The sequence below is a fragment of the Helianthus annuus genome, chromosome 12 (assembly GCF_002127325.2).
Source record: "Helianthus annuus cultivar XRQ/B chromosome 12, HanXRQr2.0-SUNRISE, whole genome shotgun sequence".
In the NCBI taxonomy this organism is placed as follows: domain Eukaryota; kingdom Viridiplantae; phylum Streptophyta; class Magnoliopsida; order Asterales; family Asteraceae; genus Helianthus; species Helianthus annuus.
Window position 1 is genome coordinate 152,627,667 of NC_035444.2, and position 5,570 is coordinate 152,633,236.

General features: G+C 32.0%; 1 long non-coding RNA gene across 1 annotated transcript; it reads left to right on the plus strand.

Annotated features, from left to right (window-relative positions):
• Window positions 1-1,532: 1,532 nt before the first annotated feature.
• LOC110897071 lies at window positions 1,533-2,883 on the plus strand. Its single transcript, XR_002568413.2, has 2 exons — window positions 1,533-1,896; window positions 2,721-2,883. It is a non-coding gene; the product is annotated as an uncharacterized LOC110897071 (long non-coding RNA).
• Window positions 2,884-5,570: the final 2,687 nt, after the last annotated feature.

Here is a 5,570-nt window from a genome sequence, read left to right on the forward strand (position 1 = left end):
AATTTTCAATTAAAATTTCACCCTCCCTATACACATCAAATTTCTGTTTATTTATTCTATTTACACGAAGCTTTACAAACTAAGGGATTAAGGGATGGAAGAACCAGAGGAGCGCCAAAGGTAGCGACGCAGCCTGATCCATTACTGGATCATGTAAATTGAATCGTTAATATGGATGTCTGAGTTAGATTTTGAGGTTTGGTGATTTTCCCTTTCTTTCGATAGCTGAGCATAGAGGTATGAATATATGGATTAATGTGTCTAATAGGGGTTGCTTTACACTTTGGGTCAAAATAGAAAGAAAACAACTGGCTTATGTTTCAACGGCTTTTCTTTGCATTGTGGAATTGGTTTATTCGAGGGGTTGACTTTACACTTTGGGTCGAGAGTGTTTTCTTAGTTTGATGTATGTATCATCATCGGTGGGGTTTAATTCAAGTACAACCTTTGTTTATGAGTTCAATTTTGACTTAAGGTCAAACTGAAGTTGTCGTATCATTGGTCATTTATAATTTTTTTTTATTCTGGGTTCTTCCATGCACTATCCAGCTAAGCAATTTTTTTTTTCTCTTAAGAGTCTTTGGTGCACCTGAAGTTGTCGTATCATTGGTCATTTATAAATATTTTTTTAATCTGGGTTTGTGTTATCCATGTTGGTTGTTGATTGATTGTTTTCACTCTTCGAACTCGTAGCTATTATTGTTCTATGCTGGCTGTGAAAGCATTTGCAGTTATTTGTTTATGGCAAATGAAACATCAGTTGGTTGCATTTTGGAGGCATTAGAGGGGCGTCAAGTTTCGAGTCTGAGAACGAAATTCGTACATGTTCTTTTCTTTGCTTCTTTATGTAAAATTTGGTTAGTGAAATGAAAAAAAAAAAAAGATACAATAATAAAGGTACATTAGTCCATAAATGCCTGGAAGAAATACATGAGCTCTCATTCATGTGGGTGAAATATAGGTTTAAACATAATTGTGCTATAGTTAAAATGAGTTTAGAATAGTATTACATAACAATTAGTTTAGTGCAATTGTATAGAAACGAAACTAAAAGAATCGAACCACAAAAACCATCAATCTAATAAATAAATCGAATCGATTAACCGAAAACCGATTGGTTAATAAAATAGACTAGCCATTGATTTCGGCTTTAGTTGAGGAAATAACTGAAACGACCGAACCATGTAAACCACAGTTAAAATGGACTAATCAATGACTTCGCTTGTGACGTATATCCACCAGAATGATGGTAAAATAAATATTATACGAACAAGAAAACTACCATAAATGAATACTGCAATGCAGTGTGTCGCCTCCGCTGCATCGCGCGGGCATCCTACTAGTGTGTGTGTATATATATATATATATATGTATATAGGCTAATTATAAGGAGAAAACCCACTCCAGTTGACTAAACCCAAGAAACCCAATTGTGTGGACTAGAAACATCCACGCCATTTATGTCAAATATGAGATAAAGGGCAATTTTGGAATTTTACACTAGACAAGGAGAAGCTTTTTTTGCTGACATCCCTTCATCACCATCACACATCTCTACCTCATCCCACACACTTCTCTCTCTCTTTCTCTCTCTTAGGATAACCATTTTCCAGATTTTAAACAAAAAATTCTTCTTCTTATCAAAATCCTTCATAATCACCACCATAACTCCAAATGCTCCAAACAAAAAAGATGCTCCGAATTAAAAAAAAAAAACGCCAGATGCTCCGGTTGAAGATGCTCCGAGAAGATGCAACCAGATCCAAAAGATGTTCCAGATCCGGTTGAAGATGTTCGATATTGAAGATGATGTTTTTCATTTGACGGTTCAATGTTGAAGATAATCCAAAAGATGTTGAAGATGTTCCAGATCTAAAAGATCCCCCAGATCAATAAGTATGTTTGTGTTTTTGTAGATCTTCCTTTTTTGTGTTTTGTAGATCTCTAACATTTTTTGTAATTTTCAGATTCACAATTTTTTGTGTTCCAGATCTAAAAGGTCCTCTAGATTTGCAATTTTTTGTGTTCCAGATCTAAAAGGTCCTCTTGATACAATCATGAAACAAAGTGAGTTTTGTTGTTACAAAAAAATAACAAGGTGGGTTTTGTATAATAAAGATAGAGTAAATTTTGTTAGATGAAACAAATGTGTTAGTTTACACAGGTCAAAGGGATTCGTGTTCCAGATCTAAAAGGTCCTCTTGATACAATAATGAAACAAAGTGAGTTTTGTTGTTACAAAAAAAATAACAAGGTGGGTTTTGTATAATAAAGATAGAGTAAATTTTGTTAGATGAAACAAATGTGTTAGTTTACACAGGTCAAAAGGATTCGTGTGAGTGTAAAAATTGGGTCATAATAAAGTAATATTTTTATTTAACAGAAAGTTACATGGTCTTTGGTTATGTTACACTTTTTTGTGTAACATCTTTATGTAACCCAACATAGCTGGATTTTAGTAATGTAACAATTCTAATATGTTTTGTTAGTTACATATTTAAAAATTCTAAAAAAAACATAAATAGATGATATATGTAACACCTTTTATGCTTTTTATTATTGATTTTATAAATTTTTTTGTGTAAAAATTTGTTTCAGATCTAAACAAATCAAAACAATTTGATTTAAGTTCTTGTTTATTGAATTAAAATCGAAGTTACTTTCTTGTTTATTGTTATTAATTGTAGTTTATCTCTTGATAAATTTGTTGATTTTTGTAGAGTGACGTGAAGCATGGTGTGGTTCATATGACGGTTCGATGTTTTAGATCTGAAGCATTTAGTTCTTGTTTTCTGGATATGTTGTTTTTTATTACTGATTTTTTCATTTTTTGTGTAAAATTTGTTTTCAGATATGAAACAATTTGATTTAAGTTCTTATGTATTGGATTCTTGTTAATGAAGTTATATTTTTTATGTACATGTTATATTTTTTATGTAACAATTCTCATAACAATTCTTTGCATCTTAGTTATGAAATTCCAAGATCTAGGCATTTTTTATGTAACACTATGTAACCGGGTGTTAGAAATATAACAATCGAAGAAAAAATGAATGTTACATTTTTTTGTGTTACATAAAAAATGTAACAATCAAAACAAAATTGTCTGTTACATTTTTTGTGTTACAGAAATAATGTTGGTGTAGTGATGTAAGTGATTATGAAGATATGGATCAAGATTCTTGCAAACATTGGATAAAAATGACTTTATTGTTTGTAATTATTTACATATATTGTTCAAGTTTTTATTATGTATATACATGGTTGCAAAAGTCGCTAGGCGCTCCCTAGTCGGATTCGGGAGTACTCGGGAGGTACTCGGGAGTATTCGGGAGTACTCGGGGAGTAATTGGCCTGGGAGAAGAGTACTCGTGCCTCGGCAACCTACCTTGTAGCGAGTACTCGGGGAGTACTCGGAGCCTAGTCGGGACTTTTACAACCATGTGTATATAAAATAAATGCAGTAGGTTTTAAATTTTGAATTAAGTGTTACATATATATTTGAAAATGAAAACAAAAAGTGTCGATGCTAGAGAGAGAGAATAGGAAAGATGAATTATGGTGTAGGTTTGAAAACAAAAAGAGGTTTTTCAGTTCTAGGGAAAGATGAATTTGTACTTTCTACCCTTTTTTGATATTATCTTACATTGGGAAAATGACATCTCTCAAGAACCATTTTTTTGTAATCTGACAATTTCAAATCATCATAATTACACTTTTTTCAAAAGAATCAAATTTTGTCATCAATGCCGAAAATGCCCTTGTCTGTCCTTATTGTTATTATTTTAGTAAAGAGTTAAATGCCATTTTAGTCCCTGTGGTTTGGGCCATTTTGCCAGTTTAGTCCAAAGGTTTCATTTTTAACCTGTGGGTCCAAAAAGGTTTCACAGTTGCCATTTTAGTCCACTGGGTTAACTTCATCCGTTTTTTCTGTTAACGACAAGGCCAATTCGGTCATTTTATATGGCTGAATTGCCCTTTTAGTTAACAGAATTACATACAAAATGACCAAATTGGCCTTCTCCTTAACAGAAAAAATGGATGAAGTTAACCCAGTGGACTAAAATGGCAACTGTGAAACCTTTTTGGATCCACAGGTTAAAAATGAAACATTTGGACTAAACTGGCAAAATGGCCCAAACCACAGGGACTAAAATGGCATTTAACTCTTTAGTAAAAGTGTGATTACTTTTACTGCAAATGGATCACAACCATTCATCTTGTTTAATCCATGGTTGTTATTGGGTTTTCAGGGTTTAGTCAACTGGAGTGGGTTTTCGATTTATCCTTCCCCTATGTGTGTGTGTGTGTATATATATATATATAGGGTTAGGTTCATTTGCGAACAACCCCCATGATAGTGAACTGTGTGAACTAATCATATCCCTTGATAATCAATGCACAAGTGTAAATCAATGGTCAGGATTTGATGATGAAAATACACTAGTGTATTTTACAATTTGATTATGTAAATCAATGGCCAGGATTTACTCACTCAATTCACAAATAAACTAGTGTTCCCTTTAGAATTCCATCCTATATATATATATATATATATATATATATATATATATATATAGGACAAAGATCCGTTAGGAACCACCCCTTATTGCGAGAACCGCGAGAACCAGTGTGAACACAAACAGTAATTCCTAAAAAAATCTAAAAAACACCCAAAAATTTTTTTTTTATTTTTTTACTATTTTTTTTGAAAAAATCGCTATATTTTGTTAATAAAAAAAATAAAAAAAAAAATTCGAGTAACAGTTATCCATGCACATGTGCATATGTGTCGTTTCTTTGTCAAATTCCGTAATTCATTACAAATAATAGTCAATTGCACTTTCATTTACACTACTACGTGTAATACACTATCTTTTACATTACCAATGTTAGAAATGCACATGTGCATCTATATGTATCAACAGGAAATAAGGTGTTTTGGTACACTACTTTCTCTTTCATCTATCATTCCATCCATAATACACAAGCATGCACATGTGCATTTCTGTCATTTCTTTGACAAATTCCGTAATTCATTACATATATTAGACAATTGCACTTTCATTTACACTACCATATGTAATACACTACTTTTTACATTACCAATATTAGAAATGCACATGTGCATTATATGTATCAACATGAAATAAGGTGTTTTGGTACACCACTTTGAATACACTTTCCCTTTCATCTATCATACCATCCATAATACACTACCATTACCTCCTACCATCCATAATACAATACCATTACCTCCTACCATCCATAATACAATACCATTAACAATATTTTCACTTTATTACATGTATGTAAACACCATTTATACCATCCAATCAACATATTACATAAAAAATTGACAACTATAACCAAACCATCAACCACTAGATATAACTAACCAAAAAACATGTATATGGGTCTACTTCTCCATTCAAAATCACAAACTTTTTGTATCAAAACACGTTATATCATGGTTATACCTAATTATGCACATGTGCATTTTGAATATTGGTAATGTAAAAAGTAGTGTATTACTAATGGTATTGTAAATTAAAGTGCAATTGTCTATT